The 21,019-nt window shown below is 34.0% G+C and overlaps 1 protein-coding gene across 6 annotated transcripts in view; it reads left to right on the forward strand.

Annotated features, from left to right (window-relative positions):
* Positions 1-21,019, forward strand: part of lingo2 (leucine rich repeat and Ig domain containing 2) — a 334,869-nt gene that overhangs the window by 143,705 nt on the left and 170,145 nt on the right. For all 6 annotated transcript variants that reach the window (XR_007829066.1, XM_051127713.1, XM_051127711.1 and 3 more), the window contains one exon: positions 5,429-5,517. The gene's annotated coding sequence lies outside the window, so the exon portion shown is untranslated. The remainder of the gene's footprint in view (positions 1-5,428; positions 5,518-21,019) is intronic.

Consider the following 21,019-nt stretch of genomic DNA (forward strand, 5'->3'; position numbering starts at 1 on the left):
TACAAAACAGAGGTGTAATATTCTGCTTGCTTCAACTAAACACATACCTTGCATTGCTCTGTAAATGGAGTTAGACTCTACTTACAGCCAACCACAATGTTACTCTCAAGTTACTAATGCAGTTTAAAGACAAAAAAGGTTCTGCAGACAATTCCATTAACGCTTTGTAAACTCTCAGCTGACTGCAGGATAGGCTTTCACCAACAACACAAAAAACACAAAAGCGCTCAGAAATAGTACAGCAAAGCACAAGCAATAATAAATGCTAACAGTGTGAAATCAAATGGAGGAGTGAATTGTGCCAAAAATCAGGCAAAATGTGTTTAAGCGTTTTTGTTTTTTTTGTTTTTAATTTCTCCAGGCAGACGAGGGGGCGAGTGTTTGCTTACTCATCTATTGCTCGGTAATGGAAACACAAAGGTGGCTGAGCTTTGATGGGATAAAGAGCGGGAATTTGTATTAGTGCTAGGAACAAAAGATGGAAAAAGATGAAAGTGACAGCTGAGGTAAAAAAAAAAAAAAAAAAAAAAACAGACCCACAAAAACACACACTCATTCCTAATTGGTGAATGATAGTTGGACAAATATCAAATGACATATGGTCCACAAGAGGAAGCTGAGTCATGTTGACAGAAAACAGAATCTGAGCAAACACATACACAAAGCAAATTCAGGAACATGTATGTATTTGTTTGTTTATATAATTATTTATTTATTTTGACTATTTATTTTAGCTTCTTTAAATCTGTGCATTAATAGTGAGGTTTTTTCAGTTATATTTCTTTCTGTAAGTTATATCATAACCTCTAGATGGCGGAAAGTGAGTAAATGTTTATGAACGAGTCATTTGAGTCATAACGGATCAGTTCAAAATGTTGATTCATTCAGTAACACCACTGCAGAATAGTGCTTGGAGGCGCTCAACGGGTAATGGGACAAAAGTACACCAAGTAACCAGCGATATTGTGTGTAAAAAGTAAGTTATTCAATATTAATATATTGTTGTACGTAGCTGAATCGCATTTTGATAGGGATCCCCGGTATAAAAATTGCGTTCTTTGCATGGTTCCCCTGGTAAAATTAGCATTCCAGGGGCCAAATATTACGTTATTGGGGTCGCTTCACCCGCGGCAACAGTATTAAAGTAGCGAAATTCCACGGGAAAACTGCGGAATTGGCAACACTGTTCATGGAACAGTGCTTATGCTTATGTAATTTATATAATAATTTAACATACAACAGTATATTATTATTATTATTATTACTACTACTACATTCACCGACACTCTTTAGTCGGCAGCGCTAAAAGGCCTACTTACTTGCCAGCAACTTGGCAAAATAAAAGTTTGGTGGTTTTAGGTTTGAAAATGTTGAAAATTCATAATAAAAAAATTAATGAAAGAAAGAAAAGACAAAAAGAAAATAATTAAAATGTAAATTTTAGTATTGCATTTTTTCAAATGTTCTATAAAAACATTTTTATTTAATACTCATTTTTAAAAGCAATAGTACTATCACATTTTTTATTTAGTTTATTATTTTATTTTAAAAATAACCTAATTAAATAAAAGTGCATTAATATTACTTTACTATTTTTTTTTTATAGTTATATTTAATGGGTTGCACTATGTTCAGTGTAAGCACCAAACCTAGGTGTTCTGATAAGAACCAGACCGAAAAACTTGATTATTATTATTATTATTATTATTATTATTGAGAACACACAGGAACTTATGTGTAGGCATTATACGGTGAAATGCATAGCAGCCTGCAACTTACTTTTGTAATACCTTTGAAATTCAGAAGCGTTTTTTTAAACTAAAGAGACCTTTTCCCTGCTTTATTAATTTCTTTCTTCTTTTTCGTTTTCTTCATCTTCCACTTCTTTTTCTTCTCTCTTTTCCTTCCTTCCATCTATTCTTTTGTAAGGTAGCTAAACACATTTGCTCCTTCGATAATGTCCGCTCCTGTGAGGATCCTCATTAGGTCTGTGCTCTAATTAATCCTCCTTGATTTCCATGTGGCTTGCTCTCTCTTTTGCACTCTCTCTACCAGCCCTGCAAATCCTCACATGGTGGATTACTCTTGCTCGTGGGTGGGAAGAAGAAAAGAATGTTCACAAGTCATTTACAAGAAGCACATTTCAGTTCGAACGCCCACCTCAGGAACTGTAACGCAGGAAAAGACCTTTTCATTATCTGTTCGTATAACAAAAAGACAAGAGAAACACACCGGCTATGACCTCTGTGACTGTCACATGGTTGATCCAGAGAAGAAACAAGTATATTTAGGTTGGGCGGTTATAAGTAGATGGGGGTGAGTAGGCTATACTCTCCTGAGCATAGTAGGCTTATGGGTCTCTTCTATGACTGATCCTCTAGTGGTGGGGAGTCTTTCTGTACCGAATCAATCTCAGGCATTCCCTGTCTGCCTCCAAAGCCCTCTAAAGGCCTTAAAGCCACTGAGAGCCCTGCACTGATGACCTGCTCACGGCTTCCAGAGGCAACCATCAACTCCACAGCTACAGAAAGAGACTCTCACTTCCTGTGGCCCTGTCTCTATCTGCTGGGTATCTCAACACGATCTCATAAGAATTCATAGATATTTTTGTGGTGTGGTGTGGTGTGATTGCAATACACATAAATCGCATAAATATAAAATGCCTTATAGGCACAGAAGAGTAAATAATTTAATGTATTGACTGCTTCTGGAAAGTAATCATCTCATATATGAACAGCTTTAGAGAAACTTTATGAATCCTTTTAGGTTTGTAGAGTAGCGAATATGGAGTCTTGCAACAATTTTCATACAAGACAATGCCCCGTCAGACTGTGAAACAGGCAAAACAGTTCCTTGAAGCTAAGAACATTGAAATAATGAAGTGGCCGAGCCAGAGTCTTGATATAAACCCAATTGAAAATCTTTGGAAAATCCTTTGCGACAAACTTATGGCCTCAAGAAACCCACTACAGTTACCAAACTATGGAAGAGAGTGGACCAAGATCACACAAGCGCAGTGTGAGAAAATAGTGATGGCCTACAGCCACAGATGTGCTGAAATCATGCAGAACAAGGGCCTTTACACTTCCTACTAATTTCTGACATTTGTAACCCTCTAAATTTTTAGTTGTAATCTTGTTTTGTGCTACAGCGGTTACTGTTCTCTAATTTTGATCACTGTGTTTTCCACAACATAAAGGTTTTTGTTGAAATACTAAAAAAATGATATTTTGTCAGACATGTTAGTAGGACAGTGGTATACCTACAGCTAATATTCCTTCAAATTCTGAGTGATGAAGATTTCAGAATAAATATTATAATATTTCAGGTAAAAAAAAAAAAATAATAATAATAAAAAAAATAGAGTATTTATAGATTGTTTTCTAATTTTGATCCCCACAGTATTTAAAAAAAAAAAAATTGGTTTATAACAGTATATTGTGATTACAGTTATTGTCACTATAAATTTAAATGTTTTTTTTTTATATTGCTTTTAGGTAAATGTACCTTTATGATGCAATATGTTTTTCTAAAATTGTGATTACAACACTCAAACATTGTCAGTATGTTCATGTTATTTTTCAGCATGTATTCAAATGTACAAACATTTACACAACCGTTTAGAAGTATTTTTTTAATGTGTATAAAAGAATTTTGATCTGTACAGTAAATATATTAATATTTTAAAATATTGTTTTCATTTAAAATACGTTTTTTTTTTTTTTTTAAGATTTTTTCAAATTATATTTATATATGATTTATAAATATATTTATTGCCTGTGATGGCAAAGCTGATTCTTCGTCACATGATTCTTCGGAAATCATGCTAATATGCTGATTTTGTGCTCAGTATTTCTTATCATCAATACTGAATCATCAAAGTAGTTGTGATACTTAATATATCTTTTTTGACCAATTTAATGCATCCTTGCTAAATAAAATAACACATTTTATACAAACCTTAGCCCCCTTACCCCAGACTATTGAACTGTAGTTTACATGCATGCATTGCCTATACAAATTCTCATAAGATCGGGCTGAATACCAACAATCCTCTCTTCTCTTCTCATTAAATTAAATTTCAGACTTTTCTTTCCCTTCCTTCCTAAAGATGATGAAAAATGGGGTTTTGAATTTTTTTAATTCTTTGTTCATCCTAATAAGTTGGGTGGGTGGCCGTTGAACAGAAGTTGACTTTGTGGCTTCATCTCCATCTTTCATCTCCACTCTTATAATAATGCGACGGGTTGCGATGGAAGTCGATCACTCTTAACAGTAGAATATGTAAATCCCAGCACGGGAGAAAACCATCAATTCTCCGTATTGAGTGGGAATGCTGGCATGCAATTGAATGTCTCTCTCATTGCAATGTACTTTAATCTTCATAATCCTAAAGTTTGAGGAATACTCTAATCCATAAGCAAGCGTTGCCACATATATTCATTTTCAGCCCTCTGTTGGAAAATGGCACTCAATTGGAAGTAAGCGGTATGCATGATGGTGGTTTTTGATCGATAACCTCCGCATCTAGCCGCTGATTGAAATAGATATCTGCCGTGGAGTTGTTTCTCTCCATAATGATCTCATTTCATATTCTTGCCTCAAATAGTTCCTTGCCCCCTGATGCATAAGACAAGCTGTGCACCGAGCCCACCCAGCATAATCACACAAGATTGACGGTGGCGAAGGGAATGCTAGCTAGTTAGCTCTTGACATGGGAGATAACCTTATGGAAAACATTACACCTTATCTGTATTTCTCCGGAGAATTCCACCTGCTGACTTTATAAGGCCAATTTGTGGTAAACAGGCTTTACCTCAGGGCTTCCACAAACTGAAAAACATCTCTGCACTATATGACCCACCATAAAACATGCCTGAATATCCCGATAATCAGCTCCATCATCTTTTAAACTTTTAAAACACCTCATTACAGGGCCAATTAAATTAAACACCTTATTCTAGGAAGCATTTGTAGGCCGCAGAGTCAAAATATGCTCTCGGGCCAGGTGCCACTTTGTCTTTTATGTAGACAAGATATAAATGCTGAATAAAAGTGTCTGTTGTGGTTTAGGATCGCTTATTAACCTACCCAGCCTAAGGCCGAAGCAGCATCTCTTACAGATGGTATAACAGTACTGTTCAGCTGCTGAGCCGGAAGATACAGCGTTTTAATGAAACAGCAGGAGAAGAGTGTAGTTTGCCCAGGAAAACCATTAGGCAGCAGAGTCAGTGTGGGTTTGAGGCGGTACATATGGTCAGATGTCTCCCGATTGTCCAGGAGCTTCTCAAGTCAGCGTATACCACAATATGTTCATTCATGTCGGTGTAACCGGGCGTCAGACAGATTTTAGATGAACCACATTTATCTGCTTGCTATTTTCAAGCACACTAAGATAAATAGCTTCTGTCGTTTGTCTCATTTGCAGATCCTGCTGTGAATTCTGCTGTTGCAGCGGTCTTCTGCAAGCAAAAATTCATCCCGCACTTTGGCATCTGTATTGAGAAGGCCTGACAGGTAAGATACATTTTAATTGTACTGAGGTTGTGTGGATAAGTAAAACTCAAGACTCAACAATAAAAAAGACCTGGTGGCAAGGAGCATTTCAGACCAGTTGACAGAACTCTAACTTGCCCTTTTTGGGCGATTTATCTTGTTCATTTTTATATCTTGCAAGCTCATATTCATTTTCTTACCAGTGTAATGATACCAAGCTACAGTGCAGTTGAAAAGTTTGGGATCAGTAAGATTGTTAATATTTTTTAAGAAAGTTTCATGCTTTTATGCTAATCAAGGAAGAAAAAAAAAAATTGTGAAATATTATTACAATTTAAAATAACAGTTTTCTATTTTAATATATTTTAAAATATAATTTATTCCTGTGAAGCAAAGCTGAATTTTCAGCACTATTACTTCTAATATGCTGATTTATAAGTAGTTTTGAAAACAGTTATGCTGATTCATATTTTTTGGGTCTGTGATACTTTTTTCACTCTTTGATAAAAAGTTAAATAAAAAGAACAGTTTTTATTCAAAATAGATATTTTTTTGTTACAATATACAATACTATTCAAAAGTTTAGGGTCAGCAGATCTTTTTTTTTTTTTTTTTTTTTTAAGCAATTAGTACTTTTATCTGCGAGGATGTGTTAAATGGATAACAAATTAAAGCAAAGACTTGTATTGTTAGAAACAATTCCTATTTTGAATAAATAATGTTCTTTTTAACTTTTCATTTATCAAAGAACATCAAAGAAAAGCTTCCCCCCCAAAAATAAAAAGGAAACCAATATTAGAAACTGCAATAATATGTGACCCTAGACCACAAAACCAGTCTTAAGTAGCACAAGTATATTTGTAGCAATAGCCAAAAATACATTGTATAGGTCAAAATTATCGATTTTTCTTTTATGCCAAAAATCATTAGGATATTAGGTAAAGATCATGTTCCATGAAGATATTTTGTACATTTCCTACTGTTAATATATTAAAACTTAATTGTTGATTAGTAATATGCATTGCAAAGAACTATATTTGGACAACTTTAAAGGCGATTTTCTCAATATTTAGATTTTCTGCACCCTCAGATTTCCTGTCCTAACAAACCATACATTAATGGAAAGCTTATTTATTCAGCTTTCATGCTGATGCATAAATCTCAGTTTAAAAAAAAAAAATGACCCTTATGACTGGTTTTGTGGTCCAGGGTCACAATTTTACTGTTTTTTCTGTATTTTTGATCAAATAAATACAGCCTTGATGAGCATACGAGACATTAAAAAACATTAAAATCTTACTGATCCCAAACTTTTAAATGGCAGTGTAAATGTATTTAGGACAAAAATGTTCTTTTTTGAAATGAAGGTGATGGCAGCAATTGCTTTGACTGAGCTGGCAGGGGGAAAAAAAAATATTTTTAGGTTCTGAAAGTACTTTTTACTTTGTGGGACACGATTGTTTTCCGCTAATAAATCTGTGAATGCTTTTGTAAATGTGACAAAGGGACTTGGACCAAATGTCTTCGCCTAACCTTCTTCTTCTTATGAAGTCTTGTTTCTCCTCAGTTCTCCTTCCTCCTGATCCGCTGTGTCAGTATGACATTTTCTCCCCAAAGGGCACATGTGAGATGAAATTACTCTGAGGTGTCAAACACGTCATCTCCACATGTTTAAATGCCCAGTTTCAAATGCCAGCGTCCGCTAGTGGTGCATGGCGCAGTGAATGTTCTGGCCACTTGCGGTTCCTGTCACGTTTTTGGTTTGTGCTTCAGGAACATGAAGCAGAAATATGCTTTGAAATGATTGAGAATGTAGGTAAAAGACAGTAGTTGTTTTCATGTGGTTCCTTTTTTGTGCTTGTTTTGGTTTGTGAAAAAAAAATAAAGAGGGGAAAACTCATTACCTCGAGGCGTACCAAAATTAAGGATTTGGTCACTCTTTTCTCGTATTTTTAGCATCTGATCCCTTCCTGAGCTTGTGCGCTCTCTTCTGTTTCATCCTTCCATTTGTTTCCTAATGTAGTAGACGCTGAGAGCTCTCACGCTCCTCTCTCACAGGCTCGTCAGAGGAGTGCCAGCACTCTAAATTTTGCCTCCTAATTCAGCCATGCTGCAATTACGAACAGGTCTCAAAGGCGAAACAGTTGGAAAGACCATGACTGGAATGGAAGTCTGAGCATAAGTGTGCATGTGTGTATCCTTTTCTATAGTGTCAGTGCTGCTGTGGGAATGCTAAAACGCTCTGAATAAATCAAATTAAAGGTGATGTATGTAATTTCTTGATGCTAATGCTCCCTGATTCCAGTATAATACCCAGAGACAACTATAAGTAAGCATTTGTAGGTTCAGTCACGTCAGAAATATATACACATCATGTACACTACTGTTTAACAGTGTGGGTTTAGTATTTTCTTAATCTATTTTTTAAAGGAATTAATACTTCAGTAAGGTTGCATTAGATTTATTACATTGTAAAATTAATTACATTGCATTACGTTAATTACAAGACATTAATAGGGATCTATGATTGCTGCGATGCGGAAAACATGGACGGAATTGAAGAATCCAGTCATAAAAATGGAATGTACTGTATAACGTAGAATTTCACAGAATTTGCCCAATTTGGGCAAACACTTAAACCAAAACGTGATATGGACTAGTGTATATAAATACAGGTTAGTTTGCTACACACATACTGAAGCATGCATGTAAGTACATGAACAAATAAAAATAATCTCTACAACTGCTCTGAGAGTCATCATCATATCATATACAAAGAGTAACTTAAAGGTCTTCACAGCAACCCATCAAAATAAAAGTATGGTTTAACTTGAAGAAACTGTGACAGAAATGTATTACTGAATGTAAGGATAGTACTACTACTACTACTAATAAAATTATTATTAAAATTATTTTTGAAGCAATATTTACCAGAAAAATGATTTACCAGAATTGATTTACCAGAAAAACGTCAATACACAGTATTTCTGAAAAAAAAAGAAAGAAAGAAAATAATAATAAATAAATTAATTATAAAATCAATGAATTAGACATGCTTTTGATTATTAAAATGTAATAAAATGAGTTACAGGAAATCCAGGAAATTAATGGAAAACACAGAATTTGGTAAAAATAAAACTAAATTTGAAAATAAATAAATTAATAAATAAAACTAATTTTATATGGCCTTAAAATTTTACATTATGTCAAACTTAAATTGCTGTTAAATTGTGTAAGTTCATGATTTCAATTAATCAGACATGCTTTTTGATTATTATCATTATTATTATTATTATTATTATTATTATTATTATTACTCAATCAGTTTGGGTCAAAGATCTGTTTTGGCTGATCACTCATAAATGGGGGAGTATTTGGGAAAATTGTTTGAAAACAGTAAGTGTTATAGTCCTCAGTACTGAGCAAAAATCTGAATTAAAAATTGCTGCCTCCCAATTCATGAATGATGAACTTGATTCTCCCCACAAGAAGTTGAATTGGAATTTAAGTTAAAATAAATGTATTGATTTAGATATTATTCTTTAAAACGTCTGAGTCTTTTAAACTGCAAATTTGAACCAGGCCTTGTCAAGCCAACATGCAGGTTTGTTTAAATTATTTTAGCTTTTCTAATTATTTACTTACAGTTCTTCTAATGTATTTGATTTTACTTCCTTGCACTGAACTTTGAATTGCAGTTCTATTTGCTACCTCAGGAAATTAATTAATTTTGAATGTTGCACAACTCTGATAGTCATTTGATCTCATCAGTAATGCTGAGGTGACATTTAGAACCAAAGTTAGAAACAGATATTGCTTGTTTTCACATTTAGCAGACAACATCATCACCCCTGCCAAATGCCCTCTCAGTTTTTCACTTTTTAAACTTTTAACGGATGTCAAGTCCTAAAATAACTGGCCTTATTCTGTATTTGCAAGACACAATGTCTGTTTACTCTTTACATTTTTTTTTCTCACAAATCGCAACACTTTTTCACCCACGCATACCCAGCAGTGGCTAAGGAATATTTGGAAATATTGCACCCTGTATGTTTTAATACATCCAATATAGAGGCATGATTAAGCCATTAAAGACACATCTGCCATCCTAATTTCTTTTTAATTTGCAGAGAACTCGGCTGCATTCTGTGCTAGCAGATCTGATGGTTTAATTAAGTCATGTCTATAAGAGTGATTACAGAATGAGAGCGGGAAGGCCCGACTGGTACTGCGCGTGCCCTAGAAAACAGAGTCGCTGTGTGAACTCTTTCAGATTGACCGCCTCCACCTCCCTGTGCACCTGAAAGCTACTTTTACACTTCAGACAAAGTACAGCACGCCTATAACTCCATTTAGCACAGATCCCGCAATCAGAACGCTTGTGTCTGGGATAGCAGAGCGTTTTGGCTGTGATTATTCACCATGTGTGGCGTGATAGCTCATATTTGTGCAGATTTTTACGTTTCACAAGGTGCATGGATTTTGAATGCTTTTAGAATCTTCACAACATCATAAAGATGATGTTATTATAGATAAGATTCACAGGCGTTTGTGTGTGTCAAAACACGATAACTGTAGTGGGCACTAAAAGTGGCAAAGGGGAAGATCAGAGACGAGTCTTGCTGAGAAACTCATCATATACCTTTGAAATCAAGGCCCCGTCTACTAGGCTGACAAGCAGTCGCAGCTTTGCGAAACCAGCAGCTGATGGCTAGATTGAAGAACTTTGTCCTTCAGATCTGCAGAGATGTTTTTGTAGGGCGAAACAGTGTGAAGAAAGGAAGCTGAAATCTCATCCAGTGTCAGAAGCTCTTTGAAAACCGTCTCAACTTCACAGCATGATGAAAAAATCACAAAGGACAGCTCAGCAGCGCTGGCACGTGTGGCCTCACTATTAGCTACCTGATGTGAAGGTTATATGAAGGAATGATTAGTGCTGGCTGAATGCTGAATAGAAGTGTGACAGTGTGTGCTCTGATAAGTTACCACACCACTGGTTTTCTTTACATTTCTTTGAATTGATTCTCAGTTGCAGTTGGTTTCGTGTTGGTTTCATGTTCTATGATCTTCAGACTTGGCCAAATCGAAGTGGATAATGGAGCTAATGTTAACAATGAAATGTCAAAGTAAATGGGCTAAAATGAAGTAAGCAAAATGCATTTTCTTAGTTATGTATAGGTGTACTCATGAGAAGGTTAAAGATTTTGTGACTGTTCCCAACCAGCCCTTTCTTACAACAATGGTTTAACCAATAGCTTTGGTGTGAGATTATGTGTTTGACTAATCAATAGTAGCATAGATTCATTTTATTTAATTTAATTTAATTTAATTTAATTTTATTTTATTTTTAATTTAATTTAATTTAATTTAATTTAATTTAATTTAATTTAATTTAATTTAATTTTATTTTATTTTATTTTATTTTATTTTATTATTTGTTGTTGTACTATGTAATGCAGCAGACAGGCAAAGTTTAAATACAGTAATGTATCACAAAGTATGCTTACATGAAGGTAAGCAGGCACGTTTGATTTAGATAGATGGCAGAAAAATGTAGCATAGCACTTTTCAAAACATCTGCTTTTTGAGATACACGTGCAAATTTAGCTGATGCTTGACGCGATCGTGCACAGCAGCGCAAAGTCGATTCTGTGCTCACTTGATCTAATATTTGATGTTTTTAAAAATGTTGTAGATTTAAGTAGCAAATGAGAATCGCTAAAATTATTCAATATATCTTAAGACAAAGTTCTTCTTAATGATTTTCAATTTTGTTTAAGATTATTAAAACAACAGTTTTTAAGTAACGAAAGAATATGTAAAAGTATGGTATTGGGGGTAAAAAGTGCCTCTGCTGTTGGGGCTAAAGGCACAATAATTAACGGTAATTAATAGCTGACTTTTCCATTTGTTGACATGACAGATGGTAAATATCATATATTATGTTGGGTGTCCATCTTAGAGATAATCACCGTGTTTAGAATGAAACCATCATATTTAAATACATGCTATTTATCATATCATATATTAAAATATCATTTGTTGTTGCTACTGTAAATTGATGTTAAAGTACTATGGGATCTCTTTCAGAATTTGTACATTTTAAAATGATTTTGTTTCTGTATTTTAAAATATATGTCTTATTAACATTTTAATGACGGTATATTTATTGAACCAAAAATAATTTTATTTATCAAAATAAGCAGAAAATAGTACACACTTATAAACAAAGTGATTGTTTTAGTATTGACTTCATCATTTAAAAAAAAAAAAAACAATTAGCTAAAGTATTTGTGTCAATACTGTGTGCCCCCCTTGCCACATCATACATTTATAACATGTTTAAACAAAATAAATCACTTGTATTATTTATTTTCACACAAAATCCTGCTCCTTAAATGTTCAGTACAAACGTATATATTTTTCTGCAATCATACACTGTGGGCGCAGTGAAAAGCACATTTTCTTCTTATGGTGTGCCTTTAGCCCTATTGTACCCTATACTTCTAAATTTGGATTGTCCTAAATCTCAGTGTTACGTACAAACAATGTGTGATATTAAACTAAAAACCTCCAAAACTGTGAACTGAAAAGACCTACCTGCAGTCAGTCACCAGCTAAGTATTTTCAGTTTTCAGCACTCTGGACAGCTCCTGTTGTTTGGAGGAGAAAGGCACTTAGACTTGTCTGTGCTTTGGTTTGCTGACCCATATGCGCCTTACAGAGGGGGGCATGAAAATAGCCTGAACTCTACACCTAATAAACAGTATGAGCGCTTAACATGTTTTTTGTTGTGCTGTTGGCAGTTGTTATCCAACTAAAAGTTGACCTGGTTGGTTGCATGATGCCCACTGCTTCCAGCTTAAAGGAGAAGTCCACTTCCAGAGCAGCAATTTACAGATAATGTACTCATCCCCTTGTCATGCAAGATGTTCATGTCTTTCTTTCTTCAGTCATAAAGAAATTATGTTTTTTGAGGAAAACAGTTCAGGATTTTTTGCTCCCCCTGAACTCTGTCTATTTTGGCTCAAGATAGTTAGGGTATGTCAAAAAACTCAGATCGTATTTTCTCCCTCAACTTTAAAATTGCCCTACATTGCTGTTTTACCTTTTTTGTTAAGGGTGTTTGATCTTCTTTGTTTGTTCACTTTGCAAAGACTCGGTCGGAACTTCTGCAGCGATGTAGGATGATTTTGAAATGATTTTTGAAGTTGAGTGAGAAAATATATTTTATTTTATTTTATTTTATTTTATTTTATTTTATTTTATTTTATTTTATTTTATTTTATTTTATTTATTTTATTTTATTTTATTTTGGTACCAAATGAAGAGGCAAGTTCAATTAATAATAATAAAAAAACAACATATGCATGTTTTATGTAGCAGCTGTTATGTAACAGACCTGGAGGATGAGATAATCTAGGGATAAGAGTTCGTTCTTGACTATAAATGCACCATCCCACTATGAAACAATCATCCAACAGGGCGATTATTTTGCAACCTAAACTGAGGTTAGCCATTTCCATGGTTGCACGAGTCACTTACTATTTATGATAATGCATTTATTAGAATGGGTCATTTGCAAGACAGCAACGTTGTGCCCACTGAGCTGGTTAATGTCCACATGAGTCCCCACTCAGTACTAGAGACCCCTCATCCTGAGTAAATTACCATTTCACTTTTCATTTGTATAATCTAGCACACTGTGCTACCAAGTGCCCCATTCTGCTGATGAAAACAGCATAATGGCTGCAGATATGGAATAAGGAAAAATAACAAACAAACAAAAGATGAACTGACTGATAGCTGATTGGCTTACACAAAGGCTCAGGCAGTCAATGACACCTCTGAAGGCAGTTCATATGCTGGTATGAAGAGACAAAGACGTTGCAGAGTGTCATGGAGGGCGTGTGTCATAAAGCATTGAGTCACCGAGAGCTGAAGTTCATGATGTCGTCCGCCTTGCTGACTGATGGGGTCATGTCACATCGTTTACCAGAGGCGGACTTACATCACCAAATTAAACCACAATTGGTTCAGTTAATCGGTGACATGCATATTTAATATTCCTGTTTGCTAATGGGGAAATTCTGCTCACTAATAAAAAGAGACAAAGAATCTCAGAAATTACAGTTTATCATTCATTGTTGGCCCTGTAATTAGGATGAAATTTTTTTTTAAGAATTAACACGGTAATGTTGTTTTGTGTTGCTGGCTGTGACTGAGTGGCTGCACCGCTGGGCTGTTTTGCTCATGAACATCTGAAAACATTAACTCAGTGTTGAGATTTTCAGTGTTTAACTTTGCTCAGTTAGGCTAGCCAGGAGTAGGGATTTGTAATTAGATAGATTTGATAGATTCAGCAGTGTTGCTTTCTGCTCATTTGGTCATTTGCTAAAATGGTTTATGGGTTTTTATGTATTCAGCTTCTAGTTCATGGATTTCATGGAATACCACAAGCGTATTTCATAGGAGTGAATCTCACTGGTCTAAATCCTGTTTATTTAATTTAATTTAATTTAATTTAATTTAATTTAATTTAATTTAATTTAATTTATTTTATTTTATTTTATTTTATTTTATTTTATTTATCAAAATATAGGCACTAGTTAAAGAAGCACCTTTCAATAAAAGAACAGATGTATAATCTGGCATGATTGGAGTGCTGTATGTTTATTGACAAACATAATATAAAATATGGTGCCAAATGATTGTTTTAGGTTTTCTTTTCTTTTTTCCCTTCTTTTTTTATGTATGTATTTTTTATGTTCATTTTGAAGGGACTCTTTCCTTTATATTCAGAATGGAATTACATTGTCATGCCAGCAGTAGATTCATCAGTGTCACTTTCTGCTCATTTGGTCATTTTCTAAAAGGGTTTATGGGTTTTTATTTATTCAGCTTCTATTTCATGGATTTAATACAATTTCATGGAATACCACAAGCTTTTTAATAGGAGTGAATCTCACTAGTCTAAAATCCCATTTCACTTTTATTTGATTTTATTTTATTTATTAAAATATAGGTATATTTATTTATTAAAATATGGTGCCAAATTATTCTGTTTCATTTTGAAGGGACTCTTTCCTTTATATTCAGAATGGAATTACATTGTCATGCCAGCAGCAGATTGATCAGTGCCACTTTCTGCTCATTTGGTCGTTTGCTAAAAGGGTTTATGGGTTTTTATGTATTCAGTTTCTAGTTCATGGATTTCGTACAATTTTGATGGAATACCACAAGCATATTGCATAGGAGTGAATCTCACTGATCTAAAATCCCACTCATTATTTATTTTATTTATTATTATTTTATTTATTTTTTATTTGTTTTATTTTTATTTTATTTTATTTATTTTATTAAATATACAGGCACTAAATAAAGAAGAACCTTTTAATTTAAAAATTATAATCAGGCATGCTCAGACTGCTGTATGGTAATTGACAAACATAATATAAAATATGGTGCCAAATAAATCTGTTTTTAGCTTCTTTTTTATTTCTTTTTTTATATGTATGTATTTTTTTTTTTTCATTGTTAAGTCACTCTTTCCTTATTCACAATGGAATTACATTGTCATGCCAGCACGCCTTTTTTTTTTTTTTTTTTTTTTTGACAAGTGTGAATTGAACAGGTAATTGTATATTTCTTTTTTTGCCCTCTGCTTTTAGTGTGTCTCATTTTTCAGTGCCGCCAAGCTCTCTGTGTTTCCATTAGTAGGAACACAGTGCATTACAAGCCCCATTATCACATACTGGGAAATACCGGGCCCGTGAGAACACTTCTCTCTTCCTGTCTCATTCTCTCACTCTCTCTTACGCAACTTACATATCTATGTTTAACAGTTAAATATTAATTTATTAAAATTTGGTTTCAATCCCATGCATAAACATTCACTAGTATGAAAGTATGCAGTATGCAGTATGCAGCATGGTTTTGCATCGCATTTTAACACATTGTTAGACATGTTGATTGATAAGGCACACATTTTTCTTCATATTTAGAAGTGTAAATGTGTACACCTAAAACACAGCAGGGACATATTGACAGATAACTGACAATCAACATTTCTGTCAAAAAAAGCTTGATGCTGATCTCACATTTTTCTCACTGTATTTGCGTATAAGCACACATTTGGAAATGTGTGACTGAAATGTCTATTTCTGCTCACTGTGCTGGTTAGCTCCACCTACTTGTGAGTTTTGCTGGAATTGTTTTGTATCCCATTTAGTTGAGATATAGCCCGCTTAGCACTCTAAAAAAAGTAAAGAAATGTGGATAAAATAACATCCTGCACCAATTCCTTGTAAAAATAAATAAATAAGTACATTTGTAAATTGGCCTAATCATTACTCTTACTAAGAGTTATCAGACTTGAATCAGCAGTAATTGGTTAAAAGCTGAAGTAGTTTCTTAAGCTGCTCGATTGAACTGGTGTTGCTGTGACCAGTGGTTTTAATGGCTCTGTGTCTGCTAGTGAAAAACTGTGAGAGCAAAGGGAGTCTGCTTTAATAATGAAACACTATTCACCTTCTGTTCCTCTCTTCACCCTCTATTTTTTATGTTCGGTTAGGACTTATATCTAAAACCCTCCCGCTTGATAACTCAATCCTCTGCTCTTATCTATCAGTGTGAGCTGAGATTTAGCACAAGGTGGGGGATGTTTTTTTTTAGCTGTGTGGTTAAAACGTACACGCACACTCCCTCTAGCCAAGAAAATATAAAGAAGCAAAGGTTAGATCACAGCAGAGATGAACATTTAAAACAAATTTTGATGTCTGATTATAAAAGAGTTGTTATTGATAGATGTACTCAGGAAAACGAGTTCACCATTCAGAAATGAATTAAAAAGTTGTTTAAATGGCAGTTTAAATTTCTGAATTAAGGTTGAGATAGCAAAAAGACAAAGTAATTTAAATTTAAGGATACAGTTGAGGTCAAAAGTTTACATCCCCCTTTCAGAATCATTAAAAATGTTAATTATTTTACCAAAATAAGAGGGATCATTAAAAATGCATGTTGTTGTTTATTTAGTACTGACTTTTACATAAAAGATGTTTACATATAGAGAAAATATGTAGAGAAAATAATAGTTGAATTAATAATAATAGCCCTGTTCAAAAGTTTACGTACACTTGATTCTTAATACTGTGTTGTTACCTGAATGATCCACAGCTGTGGTTTTTTGTTTAGTGATAGTTGTTCATGAGTCCCTTGTTTGTCTTGAACAGTTAAACTGCCTGCTGTTCTTTAGAAAAACAAAACAAAACAAAACAAATCCTTCTGGTCCCACAAATTCTTTTTCAAAAGCATTTTTGTGTATTTGAACCCTTTCCAACAAAGACTATATGCTTTTGAGATCCATCTTTCCACACTGAAGGATTCAATTATTACAGAAGGTTCAAACGCTCACTGATGGTCCAGAAGGAAAAAACATGCATTAAAAGTCAGGGGTTGAAAACTTTTAAACAGAATGGAGATGTGTACATTTTTCTTATTTTGCCTAAACATCAGATTTTATTGTTCGTTTAGTACTGCCCTTCAGAGGCTACAGATGATACTTACAGTACATGTTTTCCAGAAGACAAAATAAGTTAAATTCAAGTTCAAAAAGTTTTCACTCCCCAGCTCTTAATATATCTTGTTTCCTTATGGAGCATCAGTGAGTGTTTGAACCTTCTGTAATAATTGCATATGAGTCCCTCAATTGTCCTCAATTGTGAAAAGATGGATCTCAAAATTAGAAAGTCATTGTTGGAAAGGGTTCAAATACACAAAAAATGCTGGAAAACCAAATAATTTGTGGGGCCTGAAGGATTTTTCTGAAGAACAGCAGGCAGTTTAACTGTTCAGGACAAACAAGGGACTCATGAATAACTATCACTAAACAAAAAACAACAGAAAAGAAAAAAACAAAAACAAAGCTGAAAAATAATACCAAAATAATACCAAAAAAAATAACCAAAATAATCTTTAGAGACAGCCCTAATTCTCTTCATGATTATTTGATGGATAGAAAGTCACGAACAGCATTTATTTAAAATAGAAGCCTTTTATAACATTGTAAAAGTTGTACATTTGTGTGCTTAATAAAAAATATTAATTTCTTTCAGAAAAGGCCTATAACTTGTAAATGTAATGATATAAATCATCATTATCTACTAATGAGTTGGAATATTCATTAGGTTATATTGATGATTTATATTACATTTAATAAAATGAATATGCTTTGAAATGATTTTCTTTGCCTTTATTTGATATTTTTGTGATATGAAGTAAGAGCAGTGCAATTAGGAACAAGCCTTATATATATATATATATATATATATATATATATATATATATATATATATATATATATATATATATATAAAATATTATATTATATATACATACCGATGTTCAGAGATGTCTTGATTCAGAAGTATCCACCCCATTAATCCAAAACAGTTCTTAAGAAATGTGATTTAGCTGACAGCATTTCCACAGTTTGGCCTTCGCTAAACTGAGGGTTGGATGCGGAAACATCCATTTAGTAGGCCTCTCTGCTCTGATAAGAGCATGGGTGCCATAGCTTAGCAAGAGCTACTGCCTGTTAAGTAAGATTGAGGGCAGGTGCTTTGAGCCGAGATTGCTTTCGGGAACAGGGCGTTTTGTCTACTAAACAGCTGTCTGGATTTATTCCTTACATATTCATGCATTTTTTATTAATGGCTAGCCAGGGAATACTCCGGTCCTCCCGTAAAGTATTCTAGCTTGATGAATGCACCTATGGATTCGTAAAAAATCAGAGCGATACATCCAAATAACAGCCGGCAGGGTTAATGTCAGCTTATATGTCACTCAGCTGCAAAGCCTCCCTCGAATTTACTGTGGGAAGAAGTCCGTTTGCAAAGGTATTTTTTTTTTTTCCAAAAAGATGTGACTGATTTTTTTTTTTCTTCACTCACATACAGTAAAACCAGCAGTACCATAACACAGACTATGTTTTGACCACTCTGTTCGAATGTCAAGTAGGAATGATCTTACCAAATACGCCATGTGTACAGAGGAAAAAGCAGAGCTCAAAATGCTGTTAATCTTAGAAATGACCTCTCGCACACTATTAAGTAAAAAAAAACGGGCAGCAGTGGGGAATGAGAAAAGACTGGTGAAGTAGTGTCCATTACAGAGAGTGAATGGTGATTCACTCCCCAGAGGTTGAAGGCTGAACGTCTGAGATTATACAGGGAGAGGACAGTGTGTTGTGTTTGAAAGTTAGCTGCCAGGGAACAATAACCTGCCGCTGTAGCAATCTCACCCAAAATGACCAAACGGCCCAAATGCTGAAGTAATCGGAGGCAGTCTATTCGTCATGGCAACAAGACTACTTGCTGTCAGGACCAACTCTTTGTGTCTGTACTTACCTGGGTGGGAAAACTAAGCTAGACTGGAGGAAAATCCTTTTATTTACTAGTCTTGACTAGAGGTCTTCTCGGGTCCTAAAATCTGTAGGCGACCCAAATCGCCCTGAATCACTTCTTACTCAAACCAGACATGCATAAATTAATTTTTTAAAAGAAAACCTGACCCGAGACAGACCCAATGAAAATAGACCAGATTGATTTGGCTGCTGCTCCATTACTTTTATTTATTTATTTAGGCTACTTATTTATAATCACTTTGTATTTTTGCCTGTCTGATGGGTACATATTATTTCTAAGTTTGGCTTTCAGTTGTGACCAGTGGATTTGAAAAATTAATGTGATAGTTTCATAAAAATTAAATCGATAGCCCAATAAATCACAGATTTGCTAGTGTTGTGTGCAGTGTTATTTACCTCATCTCTGGCGACTTCTACATGTCTCATATATATAAGATGGATCACAAGGTTACAAACACGAGTTTACAAACGTATGCTCCCTTTTTTTTATATGTGTTGTTGGGCAAGTTGGCTACGCATCCGGCATAGTTTAAAAGAATTCTGGTCTTATCGGGTCTATTTGGAAAAAGTACATTTACTTTATTTAACTGAGACCCAAGGTCGCTAATACTGAACCTGAACCATGTCCGAAGGCACTCGTATAAGTTTTGGACTCGAACCCTCTCGGGTCTCGGGTTGGACCTCAGGTTTTCGGATCAAAGTGGACCTGTGAAAACTTCTAGTCTAGACTAAGTGAATGGGGTCCAAAACTACAGTATCTCTGTAAGTCATACAGGTTTGTTTAAACAACATGAGAGTGAGTAATGATCACAGAATTTTCTGTAACACTTTACAATAAGGTGTCATTTGTTAATATTAGTTAATGTATTAACTAACATGAACAATGCATTTATTACACTGTTTATTAGTCTTTTTTAATGTACAGTTGTTCTTTGTTTGTTCATGTTAGTTCACAGTGCATTAATGTTAACAAACACAAATTTAATTTAATAATGCATTAGTAAATGCTTAAATTAACATTAAGAAGAACCCATTTAATCCCAAATTTTTCCCAGACATGAAAATATCCAAATGATGTGTCATTAATAACCCTTTTAAATAATCAATTTTTTTTTTTTTTTTTTTTTTTGGAAAAGTGTGTCAAAAATTGTGTTTTAAGGTTGGTCACAATTGTGACCGGTGGGATAATGGGTGTACTGAATTAACAAATTTCTGCAGTCATAAAAATTTATTTATCTTAGCCCAGCTGTTTTAAACTCTTTGATCACATTCTAGGGTTACTATTATGCTTAAAAAAAAAAACCTTATACAACATTGATGGGAACATTGAGATAAAAGTTACTTTTTTGTCTTACTTGTTACTTTTTTGTAAAATATAAATTATTTATATTAGTGCTACCAGTATTACAACATCAATACATTTGTTGTAACATTTGAATTTTTAATTTAGTGCAATACTTTGCCATTGCAACATTTTAGTGTAATTTTCACTAACAACTGCAATTGGATTTATATTGTAACTAGTTCACTATTATCCCACCGGTCACTATTGTGACCATCAACATGTTTACTCATTCTATGACAACACTCAGCAAAACTAAATATATGTGAATTCATATATTAATACTAGACACCTTAAAGATAATGTGTACCAAAAATCTTTGTCATATCTTAATGTTAAACATACTTTACTAGCCTTTCGTTTTGGAGCTTTGATGCAGTCAATATCTTCTCAAGGTGCAAACAGGAAATAAACTGCTCTGGTCATGTGACAATTTGCACTAATCATGTGAAACTGCATGTATTTAATTGAGACCCTTTATTTTTCCATATTTGCAAGAAGTGCACTAAAACATCAGTCAGTAAGATTTTTAGAGGTTTATAAATGAAAACCTGTTTTACGGTCACTATTGCGACCGGTGGGATGAAATGGGTTAATAAATGCTGTAGAAGTATTGTTCATTCTTAGTTCATGTTAACTAATGTAGTTAACATTTTCCACAAGTTGATATTCTTTAGGGTCTTAATGAAAAGTCTGTGACATGCTTTGGTTAAAATGTCTCAGTGGTAGTGTAAAAAACACCTTTTTTACCTTGCCAA

This window comes from Labeo rohita, chromosome 14 (genome assembly GCF_022985175.1).
Source record: "Labeo rohita strain BAU-BD-2019 chromosome 14, IGBB_LRoh.1.0, whole genome shotgun sequence".
Taxonomy (NCBI): domain Eukaryota; kingdom Metazoa; phylum Chordata; class Actinopteri; order Cypriniformes; family Cyprinidae; genus Labeo; species Labeo rohita.